Source organism: Scaptodrosophila lebanonensis, unplaced genomic scaffold (genome assembly GCF_003285725.1).
Source record: "Scaptodrosophila lebanonensis strain 11010-0011.00,11010-0021.00 unplaced genomic scaffold, SlebRS2 tig00001412-arrow-pilon, whole genome shotgun sequence".
Taxonomy (NCBI): Eukaryota; Metazoa; Arthropoda; class Insecta; order Diptera; family Drosophilidae; genus Scaptodrosophila; species Scaptodrosophila lebanonensis.
In genome coordinates this window covers 8,435,382-8,457,775 of record NW_022060739.1, presented here as the reverse complement: position 1 = coordinate 8,457,775, position 22,394 = coordinate 8,435,382, and the positions used below count along the sequence as shown (strand labels likewise).

The window sequence follows — 22,394 nt, the reverse complement described above, 5'->3', positions numbered from 1 at the left end:
AGTTATAAATTTAAAAGGCCGTGCTAGTAAACTAAAACGCAATTACAAATTACGACAAATGCGAGACATCATTTAATGTGTGTGCTTAAAGCAAACAAAAAAAAAAAAAAACTACTGTGTGGAAACATTAACATCACCAATAACGAGGAGAAGTAGAAGCAACAAGGAGCAGGGACAACTAGCCAATGTGCCAGCTGGCAAGATACTTTCTTTCCTTCTTCCTTTGGGGCAGAGCACGAAATTAAGTGCAGATTATCAGCAGATTATATTTTAATAGCATTTCAAGCTGTTGCCTTTCACGTCGCCAAAACCAGGACGACGAGGGACGCACGCCGCAACCCCACCTCAACCAAAAAAAGCAAAAAAAAATTGTAGGACGTAAGAGTGAGTCGTGCAACAACAATAAAAACAACATTGTGCGTGGTAACAACAACAACAAACTACTGCCAAGGCATGCGCCCGTGTATCATTGTGTATCCTTGAGTGTGTGTGTGTTTGTGAAAGTGCGGCTTATTACATGATTACCCCTAGATTTTTCCGACGCTAAGTCTCATGGCATATATCTAGGCCCAGCCTAACGTACGTGCGCAACAAAATTGAAATTAAACCTAAAATAAAGTGTCGTTCGGCCACAGAATACGAGCGTATTATATATATTACGTATACGACCCGAGAGCAGCAACAGGTATGTAATATAATATCAAATGTTAGATATCGCTGGCATAGTTTTTCATAAGATATTAAGTAACAATATAAGATAGTGCCATTCTACAGTTAGTTGTGGCTGCCTTCTCAATACACAAAAATTCCACTGCCTACTTTTTGGGGCGAAAGGAAAAATGCAGTTAAGCATATATACAAATAATTTACATATAAATGCGTTCTTTTTCACAAATAGGCTTTAATAAGTAAGTCGCAAACTAAGCTAAAATAGAGAATTCTTACCGATTTTCATTGAAGTTACATTTAGCTGTGCAAATTATTTGCCTTTAACCGTTAAAAAGCTATATCCATCGGTCTCTAATTAAAGGAAATTACAATTCTGCATTGCCTACTTTTAGGGGCCGTCAATTAAATTTTCTGTGTAGCAACCTTGCAGAATTTGCTTTGTAATTGGACCACAGTCCAATTAAAAGTTTTTACTATGCATGCTCTTAATTAATGTCAACACATAGCCGTGCGGTATACTTAAAAACGCATTAGCTCGACTGAAAATAAAAGAAACACAGCTCAGCTTGTCATAATTTCCGCTAAACATTTGGCTCAAAGCACATTAGCGCAGCATGGGCGAAAAAGCAAAAGGCATGCAGAAAGCATTAAAGCACACACACACACACACATACACAACATTTTAACAACATGCAACAACATACAACAAAATGCAAAATGTTGTAATTACTTTAAACGTAGTGAGCACTTTAAGCTACGAGTACACTGCGCCAAAATGTTTCATATTTAAACAGCGGCAAAAGGCATATTCTGTTTATTTAATAATTTCCTGCCATGTGTTGCTAATTTCACCCACACACGCACACATACTCACATCTCGCAATGACATAGCGCCTCTCAGAAGGAGAGCAGAAGACCAAAAAAAAAGTATTTAGCCAGACTCGTGGAGAAAAATTACCGCTTGTCATTAAAATGAAACTTTTGCCTTGCGTTTTTGGCAAGCAAATGGCAAACGACAAAACATAAAAGAAACAAATGAGTGATCCAGCTAAGTTTGGGGAGCAGTAGATGCACAACAGAATAAACTTAAAGTAGACAGAAATATTAACAATGAAGCTTATATAGTGATATATATTGACATTTGATTTATCATTTTCAAGAATTAGTTGCGAAATAAAGGTAAAAAGTGGTGAGAACTTAATTTGTGTTTTAATTGTAAAGCAAAGTAACCATTATTCTTAGTATTATTTTATATTTATAAATAAGTGTTTTTTGGCTTTTTTCTTAAATAAATGTTATCTACTACAATTAATATTTGTTTAACATCTACAAAAATGATATTTAAACTAAGCAAGAGAGTAAACCAATTCAGTTAGTTGTCATGTTTCTAAAATCCTAATACAAATCTTGTACTTTTGTCTAAATATTAAGCTCTATATAGATTCAATTAAATTTATAATTTAAAGCCGGAAGTATTTAGATTTCACAGCATTATTGTTTCAATTAACTCAGTGGAGAGTGGCGCACACGTTTCTGTTAGCCATACACTACTATGGCTATGACTGCAACGTAATACCATTTTAGCCATTATGTGAAACTCCGCAGTCGCCTCATTCGCCCACTCGACACTGCGCGTCATGCTGAACATAATCGTATAGTGGCCGTAATGATGATGCTGATATTGTTGTTGCCATTTGTTGTTTTAATTGTTGAAAATCAATACAAACATAAGTACCAATGCACGCATGTTAATATAAGCAGATAATAATCTTATGTTATCTACAAGTTATCTGTCACTGTTGCATACGAATGTAAGCATAAAGAATATGTATAGCAAAAGTGTCAGTCTCCAATAAAACTCTAAAGCGAACAGACGCACGGCGGTCCGCGACTATTGTCTTTTACTTTACTCCTACTGAGCCCTTCCCTTTTCAGCGAATATATAATCTATTCAATAGGTTATGGGCCCAGGGCATATAGGCTCATAGGAGAAGTTCAAAGTATTGTGAAATAGTAATCGTTTGGTGACTCAAGAAATATAACATTTAAAAAATGAGTGCGCTATATCAAATAGACAAATTGGAAGAGCATAACTATGACTCATGGAGCATACAGATGCGATCTGTCTTAGTGCACGCGGAATTGTGGAGTGTGGCATCAGGTGCTGAACCTAGTAATACTGAGAGTTCAAGGCCAAAAGATGAAAAGGCATTAGCAATTATAACGCTAAGTGTAAAAGCTTCACAATTGGGCTTCATTAAAAATTGCAACACTTCGTACGAGGCATGGAAAAAGTTAAAGGACGTTCATCAGCCGAGTGGACCTGTACGGAAAGTGTCGCTGTACAAGAAATTGCTAGGCAAACGCATGTTTCAAGGCCAAAGCATTTCAAGTTACATACACGAATTTAACGAAATTCTGGATGGTTTGTGTACAGTTGGCATCGAATTAAATGATGAGTTAAAAACAATCGTGTTGTTGTCAAGCTTGCCCGAACCATACGAAAATTTTGTCGTCGCCATTGAGACGCGTGACAATTTACCGTCATTTGATGTGTTATGTATCAAGCTGATGGAAGAGGGAGAGCGCAGAGGCAATGCAGATGGAGAGAGCGAGAATGCAAGAGCATTTATAGCTACGCAGCAGATCGTCGCGCATTCCAAAGCGAATTCAAAAAGGAATTCAAAAATCGTCGTTTGCTACAACTGCGGCGAAAAAGGGCACTACAAGGCACAGTGCAAGCGTGAGAAAATTCGCGGTGAAGGGAAAAAGCAATCGACAAAGAAAGAGATGGAAAAGCAGAGCAGCTTGTTAAATGCGTTGGACGTTGGAAAGATAGAGAACAACATGTGGTGTCTGGACAGCGGAGCAACAAGCCATATGTGTTGCGATAAGACGTTATTTTCAAAATTTATTGCGCACACTGAAATGATCGGTTTAGCTGACGCTGGTTTCCTGAAGGCCGAAGGCAGAGGAGAGGTGAAGTTACAGACAGAACTTTGTACCTTGGTGTTGTCAGATGTACTGTATGTACCGAAAATGAATGGCAACTTTATGTCCGTCAGCCGGTCAGTGCAAAAGAACAATGTTATACATTTTGGGCCACATTTTGCTAAAGTTATACAAAACGGCGAGTGTATACTGAAAGCGAATAAAGTTGGGAACCTTTATATGTTTCAAGGCAAACAAAATAGGTGTTATTCCGCAACTGAATCAGATGGTACATTGTGGCATAAGCGTTATGGCCATTTAAATTTTACCAGTCTGAAGGAAGTGATCAGCAAAGAGCTAGTGCGTGGTATTGGAAAGGTTGTTTTCCCAGACAACTTGAATTGCAAAACGTGTATGCTAAGCAAAATACATGTACAGCCATTCCCAAAGGTAAGCACTAACCGTGCCGAAGAGCTGTTGGAACTGGTTCATGCTGATGTATGCGGCCCATTCGACACGAAGTCACTTGCTGGATCCAAATACTTTCTGACCTTCATCGATGACAAGTCCAGGCGTATATTTGTTTATTTTTTGCGGAAGAAAGATGAAGTGTTCAGTAAGTTCGTCGAATTTAAAAACTTGGTTGAACGGCAAACAGATAAAAAGCTCAAATGTATTCGAACCGACAATGGAGGCGAGTTTGTCAACACAACATTCAACGGTTTCCTGAAACACCATGGTATTGCAAGGCAATTGACCGTGGCTTATACTCCGCAGCAGAACGGCGTGGCGGAAAGAGCAAACCGGACATTAACGGAGATGTCCAGATGCTTATTGGTGCAGTCGGGCCTAGGCGAGTCTTTGTGGGCCGAAGCAGTCAACACAGCAGTATACATAAGAAACAGATCACCTACCAGTGCACTGAACAACCTGACTCCAATGGAAGCGTGGACAGGTAAGAAACCCTGTGTTAGCCATCTAAAAGTTTTTGGTTCCATTGCAGTTGCACTTGCAAAGGGTCCCCGTAAAGGCAAATTCAAACCCAAAGGGCATGAGTACCGTATGGTTGGGTATTCGGTAGCAGCCAAAGGCTATCGGTTATACGACCCAGAGACGAGGACGATTGTCGAAAAACGAGACATTCTATTTGATGAGCGTTGTGGTGGTCATACCAATGAAGATACCGTTACGGTAGATTTTCCTGCATGCGAGGTTCAAGAGCATGTCACTCACACGGATGGTGACAGAAGCATCGACGACGATGACAGTGAGCACAGTTCTGACGACAGCAGCTCCAACGCATATGAGAGTGCAGTCGAAAAAGAAGACTCTGACGAGGATACTGTGAAGATTGGGCCAGGCCGGCCTAAAATTGTTCGAAATGGTAAACCTGGTCGTCCAAGAAAGCAATACAATGTGCTTGGAGCATTGGTTGCTAGTGACGTAATGGTTCCGACATCCTATGATCAGGCCGTTGGTAGCACACATGCAGTATTCTGGCAAGAGGCGATGCAAAAGGAATATCAGGCACTACAATCAAACGAAACCTGGCAGATGGCTGATTTACCAAAAGATCAGCGAGCAGTTGGTTGCAAGTGGGTATACAGCCTGAAACGTGACTCTGATGGAAAAGTCGAACGTTTCAAGGCACGACTCGTTGCTAAAGGGTGCTCCCAGAAGTATGGCGTGAACTATGTAGAGACGTTCTCACCCGTTTGCAGATTGGAAACCGTGCGGTTTATTTTGGCGTTAGCAGCGGAATTGAAGCTGTACCTTCACCAGATAGATGTGTGTACCGCCTATTTGAATAGCGACCTGCATGAAACTGTTTATATGAAGCAGCCACAGGGATACACAGATCCCAATAATCCAAGTAAGGCTTTATTGCTTAAAAAGGCAATATATGGATTGAAGCAGTCGGGGCGCGAGTGGAACTCCAAGCTCGATTGTGTACTACAAGGCATAGATTTTGTAGCATGTGAAAATGAACCGTGTCTTTACAAAAGGAACGGAAGAGGTGACTTATCATTAATCCTTGTTTATGTTGATGATATAATTATAGCATGCCGATCAAAAGAGGACTTGGCCAACATCAAGTCAGCCATTACAACATCGTTTGAATGTGTTGACAAGGGAGAGCTGCATTTGTTCCTTGGCATGGAAGTGCAGCGCGACGGTGAGCTTGGCGAAATTTCGCTAAGCAATTCGCAATACATCAAAGACATATTGCGTGAACATGGATGCGAGACCTGTAGACCTACAGCGACCCCACTGGATGCTGGTTTCCAAGTGATATGTACCAGCGAGCATTGTCAAAAGGTTGACATTGCATCCTACCAGTCTTCAATTGGCGAGTTAATGTGGCTGGCGCTTACAACAAGGCCAGACATATTGCATTCCGTTGCCAAGTTAGCTCAACGGAATCAAGATCCGCATGCAGAGCACCTAGTGGGTGTAAAACATGTGCTTCGATACCTGGCGTCAACTGTGGACCTGAAGTTGCACTACAAAGAGTGTGGACAACCCCTTACCGGCTATGTGGATGCAGACTGGGGTGGCGACCGCATCGATCGCAAGTCGTATACTGGCTATGTATACTACTTGGCTGGAGGACCCATATCCTGGCGATCTGAAAAGCAACGCAGCGTGGCACTTAGCAGCACGGAGGCGGAGTATATGGCTCTTTCAACTGCGTGTAAGGAGGCCATATACCTACGGCGTCTTATAGTGGAGATTGGCTGCGGTGACTCGAGTACTCCAACTATTCTTCATGGCGATAATTTAAGTGCTCAACAATTAGCTAAGAATCCTGTACACCATGAAAGAACAAAGCATATTGATATTAGATATCATTTTGCAAGACAGGTTGTAAACGAAGAACAAATTGTTTTACAGTATACATCAACCAATGAAATGATAGCTGATATTTTAACGAAAAATCTCCCTAAAGCGAAGCATGTTCATTTTACAAAGCTGTTAAATTTGATTTGAAAATTTTTGTAAAACATGTTTGCATTGAGGAAGGGTGTTGAAAATCAATACAAACATAAGTACCAATGCACGCATGTTAATATAAGCAGATAATAATCTTATGTTATCTACAAGTTATCTGTCACTGTTGCATACGAATGTAAGCATAAAGAATATGTATAGCAAAAGTGTCAGTCTCCAATAAAACTCTAAAGCGAACAGACGCACGGCGGTCCGCGACTATTGTCTTTTACTTTACTCCTACTGAGCCCTTCCCTTTTCAGCGAATATATAATCTATTCAATATTAATGTTATTTGCCTGCCTTAGCGGTGCTGTGGAATCTGTCACCGTTCTACGTGACAATACAGCGTGCCACATTGTACAGATGGGCCAGTGCTTGTGTGCAAAGGCGTGTGACTGCGGTAGACCGATACTGTGTTGCCTGCTACCTGCTGTACACTGTACACTGTACACTGTCTGCTGTTTGCTGTCTGATGTCCGCTGCCCGCTGACCTAAGCCAAGTTGTCGCATTGCTTGCTGATGTTGAACACAACGGCAACTTCCCAACTGTGCCAAGCTGTCCAAGTCGAAGTCCCGGTCCAGTTCTCGGGCCGCAGCACCTTACCTGACAAAACTTTAACACACAAAAATTTCATTTAAAAGTTTGCTGCAGCTTATTGTGGTTGCCGTTGTTATTCTTGTTGCCCAGACCCCAATCCTCGTGCTACTACCTGCTGCCTGCTGCCATCAGCTGCCTCAAAAGTTTTCTGTTCTCCGCCCGTTTCTTAGCAACTTTTGTAAATGGTCATTGGCAGTGTGGATGTTGCTGTTGTTGGCTCATCATAAAAATTGGCAAATGGCAACAATTTTTAACGATCGTGGCTAACGCTCTATTAGCATGGCCAACTTGTCGCTATATACGTGTGGATATACAATAGCATTTTATGTGTGTTTGCTTGACTTCTGCTCTGGCTATGGCCTTCCTTTGTTGCAGTTGTTTTTGTTGCCGCCTTTTCGTATTGAACTTTTTTAATGAAAATGTTTTTACTGCCCCCCTCGACTCATCCCACGCCTATGTTTATTGCTTGCTCTGAAAATTGGTAAATATGTATATATATACTATATACTCTTATACATGCTATATGCATACTATATATATGCACATATATTGGCATAATGCGGCACTTAAACAATTTGCCATGTTTCCGTTGTTTGTGCAAATTAAATTGGTGTTCGGCTTGGCCAAATAAACGAAACAGTGAATTTTTAAATTCAACTGCGTATTTATTTAACAGGCATGCAGTCGTTGTTCTTGGTGTTGTTGTTGCTGCAATTGCTGCCCAACTAATTACACAATTTCATTGCATAAATTAAAGCATTGGCCATGGACGGCAAATGTATAAATAAAGTTTACTTAACTCGAAACGAAACGAAATATATGCAAATTAATTAATGCAATTTTATGAGCTGCTATTGTTTTAATACGAAGCATAAAAAGTTATTTGTTTATTCTCAACCGCGCCTTTACTGCAATTCAAGTTTTTAAGCACTTTTTGATGTTTATTATGTAACTACTTATTATCATGTAAATACGATTAATATTGGGATATAAGGAAGCTAGCCTCTGCATATCCCCATGTGACACATCTATCTACATAATTATAAGTAAAGTCATAATTTTCCTTAAAAATGCCAAGTTCACAGATAAGACAAAAATAGCTGAAAATTATTTAAAAATTGTATATAAATAGCAAAAAACAAGAAGAACTTAATTGCAGTCCTAAACTTCGTGATGAGCTATATAGTTTCTATAAAAGCTGCAGCACGATTTAAATACAAATTACATACAAATCAAACTAATTACTTAATAGCTAATAGAATTGGCTATTTCACTTTCAAATTTGTTAAAACTAGTTTCCTGGTCGTATTCCCCAACAACTTCTGCTAAATTACCATTTTAATATAGCTTACTAGCTAGTGTTGAAACAAATGCATCGAGATTTATAGCACATTTAATTTCTGTACTTATTGCTTCCACTTTTTTAAATATTTAACGCATATTTTCTCAATTATTTGAGAAGAAAGCTTAAGAAATTACTTTGCTTTCGATTCCTTTGTCAATTTCAATTTCTCGCAAGTTATTGTCACACTTTCAATAAATCGTGTTATTGTATTGTCAATCACAGCATGGTTATTTTTATTAATATTTTATTTGTCTGAATATGTAAATCTATGAAACAAACCCAAATGTCAATAAAAGTAAATTGTCTAGACTGCGCATCAATGTTGAGTGTCGCGCGGCAAAGATGAGAGAATTGCTTAATGCACGTGTTAAATCGATGGCACATTGCAAAAATAGCATAAAGATTGTTAAAGTTAATGCGCAGAAGTGTAAAAATGGCAAATCGCAAACAATTTGTTCAATATTTATCGACTGGGAATACGCCGGGCGTCAATAAGGGGACGATGCCAGGCAACAAAATTGTAGCAGAGAGACAGCAGTGGCGAGAAACACACACACGCACACAGCTACAGCTACATATACAAACACATATATGTATATATATAAGCACGCACACACATTGACACATTTAGCGAGCACACTTTAAAGCTCTGGCGCCGTAAACACTTATTAGATGTCAGCCCTGGCAGCCCCGGCATGAAGCTATGAAGCTCTGGCGCAATGGAGCGTGCTGCTTAGGAGTATTCAACTAATAAAAATGTCAAAACGTATGAAGTTGATGACAAGTAACGCAGACTGACAGCACCGTGCCGAAGGACGTAGCTGACGCTAAAGGAGAGAGCAGAGCAGAGGAGAATCAGCTGCAAACGTTGTCCTCTATGCGGGCTGCCTTCCTTCTTCCTGCCTACTAGCTGCTATTCTTGCTTCTTTTGTGGCAATTCCCTACACTCGCTGTCTAAGTTGTGCGTGTGTGGCAACGTATGTGTGGGTGAATTGGTGTGTGTGAGTGTGTGCGTGTGTGTGTGTGTGTGTGTGTGTAGGTTGCCATGAGCATCGCGTCGCTGATATAAAATAAAGTTTCACAATTAAAACTTCTCACTTGGCACGCTTCGTTTCAATTTTTGTGTTTGTTTCTCCTCCACTCCCCACACCCCACTCCTCACTCTTCTCCGCTGACTTTGCTCGCTCTTTCGCGTTTGTTTGCTTGTTCGTCTGTTTGTTTGCTTATTGGATTACGTAGATTTTGTTATATGGCAAAAGTTGACTGCAAAAAACAAGAAAAAAAGAGCATCTATGGCAGTCATAGCTTAATGCTCCTTAACATATTAAACGCGTGTAGGGCAAGACTTTTAATTACGATGTTTTCTCATTGCGCTCACGTAACGCGCCAAAACTTTTTAGCTGTATGCATAGCAATGTCAGATCCGACTGTTGTTGTCAAGGTATTTCAATAAACATTTTTCCCTCGCCTATTTGTAATTAAGCAACTTTGCATGTTCGGTATGAGCCGGGTTGAAGGGTGAGAAGTAATTTGTGGATGCGTTTAGGGCCCCTCTCAATATACATATGTAAATGATATAAGTATGTATTAATTAAATGTCTTACTCTAAGTTTCTTTAATCAATTATCATTTAAATTGCCTTAGACTTGTGGCTAATGGTGAATTGAAAGATCCTTTTATGTAGAACTAAACTGGGCTTAAGTTTGAATTCCAACCTGCGCTTGCTATCGTATTTTAAGACCATCCTTGCTGACGTCATTCTTCACAAACTAGTCCTCTGCCCTCTAAGCTTATCCTGATTTTTCTGTTCCTTATCAAACAGCCAGGACTTCTTTTGCATTGATATTGTCTAAAATCAGAGCTTCATATGAGCTTTCGGGCTTTGACTTCAAATTATAAAACTAAATTGAGAAAAATTAAACGTAAAATAAATTGGCATCGGATTGGACACACTATTCAAATATTGCACAATAACCATCTGCGGCGAAATCTCAAACCCCATGGGGATGTGAATCATGGCATACCTGGGGCCATAGCTTCCTTTATTTTTGTTGCTGGTCTGCTTAAGTAATATACTTTCTCAGAGTATAGCTGGCCAGATGTCAAATAAAATTACACGAACGTGTCGGGGGTATGAATATAGATTGATACACTTTTGTTATTTTTTTTAAGCTTTCATATTCTATGTTAACAGAACATATTTATTGACCCATATCGCGGAAATTCAAGTTTCAATTAAATTGTACTTAAATTTTTTTATAATTTTTTTAAAGGTTTTTAAATCCAACAGCTTTCGATAATTCTTCTCAAAACGCAGAAACCTTGTCGGCAAATTCTGAAAGCTAGGGCAATTATAATTTCAGTTTTAACATTTAAATTGAACAATTTTAAGCTCATTTAAATTCAGAATATTTCATTTAATTTATTAAAATGTTCATTTTTTAAATCTCCTCTTTTGTATATTTTTTATATATATTACATTTATCGTTAAATTGACTTATATTTCGGTTTCGATGTTTGCTAATATTCTTGTTTTATTAAAAACAGTGCTTATTCATACATAAAATTTAATACGCTTTCGTTTTTTTTTTTCCTGATAATTCCATTAACATGATAAATAAATCCTCTTTAGAGCCTCGATTTATTCCGTTTTTAATAATAAGGCCACTGAAATGTTCCCTTTTTCGCGCTTCGTTTGAAAATTACTTACTGAATGGCAATTCAGCGGACAGTGCTTTAAAGAAATTTGTAATTTCCGCACTCCCCGTGTATAATTTCATTAACAAACAGAAATAAATTCGTTTCCGTTTGGACGCTCTCGCAACAAAGCTGGCAGACACATAAAAAGCTCAACAGAATAAAAGCCAGAAGTTGTACACAATTCACGTGAACTATTTTGCTTTCATCTGGCGCGGTCACACGGGCCTCGCGCCTACACACACACGCCTGCAGGGGCGAATGTACAAAGTGGCGTATGCGCGATATATTAAGTATACGCCTACCAGAAACACGCGCTCGCTTGTTACTTAAACAGAACAATTAAAATGATTTTCCAAGCGCTTTCAGTCAAAAAACAAATACGAATGCGCCTTATGTTGTCATTGTTGTTGTTCTTGTTGCCCTCGATGCTGTCGTTGTTGTTGTTGTTGTTGTTTTTTCTTGTTTTTTGTTCACGCTGTGTTTATTTAGAAGCAGGCATGTAGACATAACACAGCAACAACAAATTGAATGAACACGCGCAGCGCTAACGTTTCACAAATACAAAAGCAGTTAATGTTGATGCCGACGCCGACGCTGGCGCTGAAGTCAGCGATGACTGCGGCTGCGACTGCGACACCGCGGAAGGACGATATGTTAGAACCAATTGCTGCCTTTTGAAACTTAATGAAATGTAATGGTGCGGCTGGTCAAGGGGGGAAAGAAGGGGGGAGCTATGATGTAGGGGCTGCTTTGGACAGCCAACATAGACAGTAATTTTGATATATAGTAGAGTAGAAATGAAAACAACAATGGCAACTGTCGGAGCAACAACAACAACAGCAGCAACAACAGAAACAGCATTTAGACAAACGGCTGCTAAAACAGAGTCAAACAAATGTACGAATTTTGAATAGAAAATGAAATCTAGACACACATGCCGACTGCTTATGTATTACATGTGTGTACATATATACATATATGTATGTATTTACGAGTATATGTGTTTGCAGGCAAATGAAATGTTCAACAAACTTCGACAAATTGAATTGAAAGTTGTGGAGCACAGCTGACGGCTTTTGAGCGACAGACGCTTAACCTTTAAGAAGCCTTTGGGTGTGCCAGGCATCTGAATGTGTGGGCGTCGCCCAGCGTGTGTGTGTCTCTCTCTCTGTGTATGTGTAGGTGCTCCTCATTTGACGTTAGCAATTAATCCTTTGCCTGTCTGCCTGCCAGTCGGTGTGCCTGCATGGATCCCTGGTTGACTGGCTGCCTGCCGGCGCACTCTAAGACACTCGTCTGAGAGTTCTATGAAAAAGTTTAAATTTTCCACAAGCTGTGGGAATGCGTGGGTCTAAATAGCTGTGCGTGTCGGTATGCAGATATGTCTGTGTCTGTGTGTGCGAAAGAGTGGTTGGGCTTGCTTTTTAGTTAAGCAATTTAATGCGTGCACAATTAAGTCAACAACAAGCGGCGACGGTGGCGAACACGGCAGTGCCAAGCTAAAACCAGTTGGCCTCGCGAATTTCAAAACAGTATACAGAATCAGTAACGCAACAGGTCTGGGCTAGTCTAGTAAAAAATCGTAAAAATTGTGTAATTGTAGAAAAATTTCAAGCGTTGGATTTTAATCTTACACTCAGTCGGAAGTGTTACTTCGATGAAGAAATGTTGATTTACTTAAATTGTATTTTTTTTATTTATTTCATCAAATGGCAAATAAAATTCCCCCAACGGGTCGGAGGCATTAGTAGACGTTATTGTATAGTTTTTTTCGTAGACTTTCTTATATTTTATGTTGTTTTTAACACGTTGTGTTATTAAATATCTTTATTTTATTTTCTAATATTATATGATAACATAACCCATATATGTATCGACAGCACTATTTGTTGATTTTCTAAATAAATAAATAAAGCTACCGCCAAATCATCACAATAAATATTAAACTAAATAAAAGCTATAAAATAAATAGCCCATAGAAATTACAAATATAACAATTAACTAATCGAACAACAATTAGATAGAATTGCAGAAACTTTCCTTGACAAATTGCCAGCCTTTAAGCAAGTGCTCTCTGTACTTGAGTTAGAAATTGAAAATTTTGACGTTTTACTATTTTCTTGCTCGTAATAACAACATCAATGTCAATCGCAAAGCTTATTCGGCACTTAGCATCTACTTCCATTCCATTCATTGCAGAAATATCTAATAAATAATCGAAAAATAATTTGATAGAATTGCAGAAACTTTCCTTGACAAATTGCCAGCCTTTAAGCAAGTGCTCTCTGTACTTGAGTTAGAAATTGAAAAATTTGACGTTTTACTATTTTCTTGCTCGTAATAACAACATCAATGTCAATCGCAAAGCTTATTGATAAATACAGCTTATTCGGCACTTAGCATCTACTTCCATTCATATGCAGATACTTATGCCAGCTACTGTGCTCAGCGCTCAGCTCATCGTCGTCATCGTCTGCTGCATGCTAGTTAACTTTTTACACTAATTTGCATATGCAACTCCCCACAAAGCGTTACCCCGCGCCCGCCTGCAAAATGGGGTAACGGTAAATGCGCGCCATTTTTTTCCTACTGCACATGTGTGTGTGGGTGTGTGCATGTGGCTTTGTGCTTTTTTTTAATGCAGCGACAGCAGGGCTAACGAATGTGGGAGAAGAAGCACAATCTCTAGGGATAAATACAAAAAAAAAAAATCAGCAAACAAGGAAGGGCGAACGAAAAGTGTAACAAAAGTTTTTACAGTAAATGTCAAATGCAAGTACATTGTTGCTGTTGTTGTTATAGTTGTTGGAGGAGTACTTGTTGTTGGCCATTGCTGAGTGCATGGCAGCCAATGCTGAAGCCAAAGTTACCCTCTCGGTAATATGCATTGCATTACATTAATCTGCAGACGCAGTTCATGCAACAACTGGCAAATCATTTTAAATGCTATATCAGCAGAAATATCGTAATTAACATTAAGTGCTGATTTGCTGCTACCACTCATCTGTACTTTTTCCCCCTCCATCTAGCGAGCTCATGTGAGAATCTGCAGACTGTAAATCGTATAATCTGGGTTTAATAAGTTGCGCATTTCCCCTCCATTTGTAGGGTTTATGCATAGCGCTGAGGAGGGGATTGCAATTCACCAAAGTGTTTTATGTCATGAATGGATTATTTTAACAAATGGCAATGGCATGTTGTAATGCAAGTACATAATTGCAAGGTTGAACTGGCATTGAATGGATAATGTAAGGCAATATGTCGTATTTACATTTTATTTTAAGTGCTCAGATGTGACTGACAGCATTCAATAATTTTATTTGCCCACGTCCTTCCCTGCCATGGGTCTGTTATAGTACATAGCTGGCAAATATTTTCGCAACGAGTGTTGAATGCAATAATTCAATGTACAATTAATTTTTTGGATTGTTCGCATTTATAATGTTGCACATAATTAATTATTTCGAATTTCAAAGAATTCATTGTTCATTCTTTTATTCAAACTGCATCAGATTGGGGGAATTGGTTTCTGTAATTGTGAACAAATATTTATATCCATTTCTTCACAAATGGATTCTATGTGGAGGATTGACTGCGGCTTCCAAGTAATTAAACGAAAATGTATGCCTTTGATCGAGTTAAATACTTAGCAGCAAAGAAAGGTAATTGCTCTCCTTTTCAAACACATACTTTTATTGAATGTACTCGTAATTCAATGAAACTTAATCGCTCTAATACATATTAGGGATTTAAAGTTCTTTCATCAACTGAGTTGTGGATGGAAAGCTGACTTTCTCCATCAGCTCGTTGTTTATTATAATATTCTTTTTACATGTTTGCGAATGTCTTTGAAATCGTTATTGACCAGAAATGTGCATATTAGGAATGATGAATACTATTTTTCTGCAAGCCCGCAAAATCTCTTTAATAATTTTCTGCTCTAATCTGAATTTGTAGTCCTCGTTTTATTAAGAATCAGCGCTAGAAATTATATTTAAGAATACCTGTTGGCTTTTCCACTGCGAAAATGAGCAACAATGTTCATTAAATGGTGAGAAGTGCAGTTTCTCTTTTTTAAGGATGAAAATACTTCACACATAATAGTTCAATTTTAATATCAATATTTACTAATAAGTAGCATTTTTAAAATTCACAAAAACTTGAATAAGTTGATAAGCTTGTGAACACTTGGTTGGTTTAATTATTTATTAAGACTCTTAGGTCTGTCCAGTTTCATTTCGGAGACATTAAAAGCAACTATTTCACACAGTAAATATTTCAAATAATAATCATCGTTCTTGGACTGATATTTCTCCCCTTTCTCTGATCTATTTTGAAATACAAGAATCCTTAACTTCGTCTTTATAATCGAATTTATCATTTGATTTTCTGCGATTTTCCAACAAAATATGTATTTCTATACAACTATCAATCATATAAGCGAAGAGCGAATAGGAGAGGCGGCTTTATACATTTATTTATTATCTATCAGGTGACATGCAAATGAATATTAAATACAATTTCGAAAAGTGAACAAATCAATCAATCAATCAATCAATCAATCAATTATTGCGGCAACAACTTGTCAAACTGTCAATGCCGAGTTGTGGGCACGCATTTTGTAAATCAATATTCAGAGTTTTCCCTCAGCCAGTGATACAGTTTTTGGCTTGACGACATGTTGGAGACAGTCCGCACATTATCTCGCCATTCCACGTATCGCTGCTTTCCATCTTCTTTAACTAAGTCTGCCAGAAAGCATTTGTTTGGTTTATCTATTAAATTGCAGCCGTTTGAAGCCCTTCATTCCCTCCTGCTAACTCTCGAGAATATTTAAATGCTGTCTGACACACATTTGACAGACCCAGTCGAGCTTCAGTGTGCTGACTGCCTGCGTAATGCCTCAACCGCTCTACATAGCCATACATATACATATATGCTATTTACCACTATTTATAGCTGTGCACATTCTAACTAAACGCTAGCCATACACAACTGTCTAGCGTCCAGAGCGGCGCCCCCTTTGCAGACATTTTTTTTACCAAGTTGGCTGTGCCAAAGAAAATTACGTGACACATTTAAAAAGAAAGCAAAACTAATGTCAGCCGCCGTTACTGCAGACCAAGTCACCATCCCATCCCATCCCATCCCGGTCCCAGTACCCTCCACAGACCAGCAAGCGGCACCAGCGACCTAAACACTTTAGATGTCATTGTACCGCATTTAGATTGAGTTGCTGCGCTCAGCTCAGCAACCAAAACATAGCATGCACTGGGGAAGCGAGATACTGAGCTAGATACGTATACATATACATACGGATGCGTGCATATGTGTGGGTAAATGCAATACACATGTAAATATGTGTACACTGAGAAGAAGCTTGCACACATACTATTAGTTAAACAACAAAAGGATATGATCTGAATGTGAAAAAGAAATATTTCTTCTATACAAGAAATGCATGCGGCATTTATTTTGATGCACCAATTGCTTCCAAACTGTAAAAGTTTCTTTCTCTCCTATTACTCTGAAAAAAAAAAGAATTTGTAGAAGGCTTACTTTTCAGGCATTTCAAATAAAAGCTGCTCCCTCTAGCAGAACTGAATTCGGCTTTTATTTCGATGTGTCGATTGCTTGCTGTTTGCTTGCTGTTTGCCTAATTTAAGTTTAGTTTTTAAGGCTTTCAAAATAAACAACCCGAGCCTTTCAGCAAATATTTTGGTCATATGTAATAATCCTAAACAATAAAATGTCGCCGTGAAAGTTTAAACTTTTTCAACAACTATATACAAGGTAAATAATAAATATGTACATAATAATTGCACAGAATAATTGCAGAAGAAAAAGTGATTTTAAAGTGATTTTAAATGCTGCAAGCAAAGCCTATGCTAGCTACTCTTATCTGCATATGTTTACTTGAATATAAGCTTTAGACAAATTCCTAATTGATAACTAAATCGATTTAAAATAATCCAACGCAGGAAATTACCATTAAATTTCTTAATTCCATTGCTGCATGAAAAGGTTAATTTAATATTGATTTTAAGTAGAAAAATGTTGTTCTCCAAATTTAATTACATTCGAATTATTATACAAACTAATAAAATGTAGAAGGGGGCGGCAGTGCAGCTTATTATTATTGTTATCCCACAGGATTATCAAAGGGAATAAGAATATCGATTTTATTTATTTACAAACTAGCATAGCAGTCCATAAAAACAGTAGACCTCCTAAACTCTAACGAGAAGAAAACAGATTAAGCATTACATAAATGTTCAATTATTTCTTTAGTGCATTCTTGTAATATTCTTTGTTAAGTTTATTTTCTTTTTTTTAGTAGAAAACGGTATGACCAATTGACCCTACTTTCACAAAATATATACAAAATAATAAAAACTAAATTTAAAAATAAATGAGAAAAATAATATTCGGTTAAATTATTTATTGCCTATTAAATTAATAGTATTAATTCGCTTGCTAATAGCTTCACCAACTGAGTACTTACAGTGCGCATATAATCTTTTCTTAGTCCCCACGAGTGATGCAACAACATCATGGTGCGTTGAGATACTTGTATATTATCTATTTTTAGTCCATATGTGTATATCGATTCCGGGTAATTGGCTTGCTTCGTAAACAAGTTATTGGGCATTGGCTACATCAGCTTGTGTGTGTATCTCGCATTATTTGCTTCTCACATTTTTTAGAGTGTATTGACATCTGCATATATTTGAATTTGTGTGTGCGTGTGTGTGTGTTGTCCTTATGCCATGCTCGGCAGGCAGTCGTTAGTGTCACTTAAGCTCGAGTCTCTGCCACTCACACACAGCTGCACATAAAGTGTAATGCCTTACGCCTCGGCTGCTTGGCAAGCGCGCACTTGTAAATAATTGTCTATGTAAAGCATTTGGCTATGTATCCGTCGCGTATGGTGATGTAAGGGTATCTAAAGGGTATGTACATAAGTAGGTGGCTCACTCATATGCTGTGCATAATTTCCTAGCTGCTTTTAAATAAATATTTAAGCTCATTGCCATAACGGCAAGACTTCGTTGTCATCGTTGTCGCCATTGTCGCCATTGTTGGCCCAAAGTGTTTATAAATCATGGCCGCAAGTGCAAATATTTAATTGGCAAACACATTGTGTTACGCATCGAGTTCTGTGTTTTGCGACAAATATTGATATGCATGCGGAAAGAATGTGTGCACACTGTCAGCAATGTTATCAATAAATTGCTGGAATTACGGAACGGACAACACCGGCTTTGTTTATCTAATGAGTGCTGTGGCAAGGGCTGAGCTGAATTTTGTAAATTTAATCGTTTAATCGCTTGGAAAACAAATATGTATGCCTACTCCTCCGACAAGCAAACATATATAAATACATACCTATATGCATATGTGTGTGTGTGTGTGTGTGTGCATTAATATTTATGTGAGTGTGCGTGCTGTTTCGACAAATGCAACGCAAATTACACATTTCCGGCAATGCTGCTGTCGGACAGCACTGATTAACGCAAAATTGCTTATCAATTTATAATTATGATGGAGTTGCCTTCGCTCTAATTGTTGTTGTTGCTACTGCTTCTGTTGTTGTTGCTGCACTGTAACGCCACTCTCCACTCTTCCTGTTGCCATGCGAAAGTGTTTAACCAAAACCGCACGCACAAAAAGCGTCTGCGGTTTTCTCTTGTTACTGTTGTTGTTTTTGTTGTTGTTGTTGTCGCCGCTGCTGCTGTTGCGGTTTCGTTGCCACAGGCCGGGCGGCGCAGCTGACATTGCAAGACATTCGTGTGACAGTTGGCCCACAATATTGCGAATTATGTTTTTGTACCCCAACACTAGGCATCACAAATATTTGGACAAGTCTCTGCTTTTTCAGAACACCTCCACGAATAGCAAATGCACATCTATGTATGTCTTACAAAGTAATTTAAAGTCACTTCCCGCACACACACACGTTGCTTAAAGGACGTATTAGTTAAATAACAAAAGGATACCATCGTAATGTCAGTATTAGTTAAATAACAAAAGGATACGATCGTAATGTGAGTAAAGAAATATATTTCTATACAAGAAATTTGTATTGATATTCCAATTGCCTTCTTAATTGAAATTATTTTGCTTTTGGCTTTAAAGTTATTTTCTCTCCTAGTTCTCCAAAATAAAAGAATTCTTTTAGGCTTTCAAATTCGAATCTGTTTCCTGTTTCCAATACTAGTCATCATAAAAATTTAAACAAGTCTCTGCTTTTTCTGAACACCTCCTCTATGAATAACAATATTAAATGCACATCTATGTCTTACAAAGTAATTTATCATCACTTTCCACACACTCACACACATTGCTTAAAGGTCGTATTAGTTAAATAACAAAAGGATACGATCGTAATGTGAGTAAAGAAATATTTTTCTATACAAGAAATTTGTATTGATATTCCAATTGCCTTCTTAATTGAAATTATTTTGTTTTTGGCTTTAAAGTTCTTATCTCTCCTAGTTCTCCAAAAGAAAAGAATTCTTTTCAGGCTTTTAAAAACGAATCTGTTTCCAACACTAATCATCATAAATATTTCGACAAGTCTCGGTTTTTCCAGAACACCTCCACGAATAACAGCATTAAATGCACATCAATGTCTTAAAAAGTAATTTATCGTCACTTCCCGCACACACACATTGCTTAAAGCAGCTCCCCTCCAAATATCATTGCTATATACATATGCGATGAGGTCGACTCAATTGCCTTATTATGCGAAACTCTGTCATAACTTTGAAGAAACTCATAATACGACACGCTTATGCATACATTATTGTATAACTTAAACTCGTTAGAAAAAATGATATGGAAAAGCCAAGCATAGCGAATCCAATACAATAAATAAGCATCCTGCCATGTCATGCCATTGGATAGCAGTAGCAACAACAACTCGGAAGAACGTTAGACAAATAAGCAAATCAAAATGCTGCCAGAGCATCGTCGAATGAAATTGAAATTGAAACTAGACAAAACTATTGGGGCTGATTTGAGGCAAGACAAGAAGACAAGGGCAGACGAGTTGACGCGATTCCTCGTTTCTCGTTTCTCGTTCAGTGTCGAATCGAAACGCATCCAGCTACTGAAGGAACTAGGATACTCTTATGTGGCCCGACAAGTTGTTCTGCCTCTGACTGCGACTAGAGATCCGTCAGCGTGTGTTGATAGCATTGCCAAACTATGTTATACAATATTATCATGCTTATATAATTTGCCACACACGCACACATCTCCACAAATATATCTAACAGACAACAACTATACATACATATATGTGAGTGTGTGTTTGTGCGTACTTGAGCTCGCATAACAAAGTTGACTGCCGCCTCTGGCTGCTTTGGGTCGTCTGAGTGTCAAGCTGTTAGCATGCCTTAATACACAGAGAGAAATGCACTAAGATGCTATGCTTATACCCTTCACTGGCTTCTACAATATGAGTTTGTTTATGGGATAATAATCTATATAGAAATTAGTGCAAACTTTCACACCAGCAATAATATACCCGGAGGGTGTGCAAATTTTCACGCACAGCGAATAGCCATACTTTAAAGTTTGTTTGTTGATTAATTAATTGTATTACTTGTAATTGGAATTAAATTTCTGCAGAATAAAGGTCAAGACCAGCGCTGATTTGTTAGCGCACTCGATCGGCGCTGGAGAAGAGTTCTAACGTTGTTTGTTAAAGATTGGAATTTACTTTAGAATCCCCGTTGCTAGTTTCAATTTAAGCAAGAAGTGTCCTTAAATATAAGCATTTTGAATAAGAATTTGTAGTGAATATTTACTTTCCTTCTCTTCTCAAAATAGTGTTAGTACTTTTATATTGTTAAATAAATCAGCGTGTATATTTCTGTATAATGAAGACTTCTAATGGTCAACTTGTATGCAAACTATTTCATTAGTGTTTAGGTAAATCCATTAAAATAAATATATTTATAACCAATTTCATATAGAAATAGTCTATTTCTGAAAAACTTGCAAGCTTACCTAAAGTGTTAAAATATTTACCATGTTCGCTCAGTTTACAAAACTAAGAACAACAAAGTATTTAGAAAGACAATTATTTATGTTTTATAGTAGCAATCATATAAAGATAAAGAAACGTTTCTTAGGCTTTAATGTATATTTTTTGCGTACACTTCTTAGGCTTTATTCTATTTCTTTAAATCATAAGCTGTGCTGTTCTGTCCAATAATTTACATAATAATAATTTACAGCATAATGGATTCGATGTTCCTTTGAATCGATCTGAACTCCACAAAATGGAACAACGAATGCTCAGTAATTATATCTTATGTTTGTCTAATATTATGTGATTAAAACGTATTTTTGTAAAATATTAAATAAAGACTTCTAGATTACAAAAGATGTGATTACAAAAGGCACCTTCTGAAAACGTTTGCATGCATTTTTCTGTTCGAACTTCCACAGAAATGCCTTGTGTTCGAAGTTTGAGAATCTTTTTTGTTGGAGATCATTGAAGAATGTTAAATGGAACTTGCTTCAGTGTAGCTATCTCTATTGAATACTCTATGTAGTCAGGACACACGATGCATATCAAAAGTTATTGTGGCAGAATATTCGACATGTTGAGATGACAGTTAGAGTTAGAGACAAGGATTATCAAAGTATTAGAGAGGCGGCAGGCGTACGATGTTGAATACGAGTATAAGTTTGCGCACTTTATGGCAGTGCTGGTGTTGCCTTTTGCCAATGCCTTGGGGGCTCATATGAAGCAAAGTTACAGCGAAGAATAAGTAGAAGAAGAAGAAGCTGAAGCAGATGAACATGAAGAAGAAAGCACATCATAAAATTCCAACTAGCAACAAAAAGCAAAGGCAAAAGCAAAAGCAAAGGAAACGCACATGATGAATAAGTGAAAGACAAAAGGCGGCAAAGACAATGAAGCTGACAAAACTGCGACTACAACCACGACACTTGAGCAGCAACACTCGCAGTAGAAGGAGCAGCATCGCAGCGTTGATAACAAGGTTGGGCAGGAAGTGGGAAACATTCTAGGCGATAAAGGCAAAGAGAAAGACGAGCAGCGAGCGAGCAGCAAAGTGGACCAACGACTGCCTCGACAGTCTCTGCGACATGCAAGAATTATTATCTGCTGTTGCA

At 37.9% G+C, this 22,394-nt stretch overlaps 1 long non-coding RNA gene across 1 annotated transcript in view; it reads left to right on the top strand.

The window, feature by feature from the left end:
• Positions 1-205: 205 nt before the first annotated feature.
• The window catches only part of LOC115631747, a 53,388-nt gene continuing 31,199 nt past the window's right edge, over positions 206-22,394 (top strand). The window contains exon 1 of the long non-coding RNA XR_003996230.1: positions 206-685. This is a non-coding gene — a long non-coding RNA (uncharacterized LOC115631747). The remainder of the gene's footprint in view (positions 686-22,394) is intronic.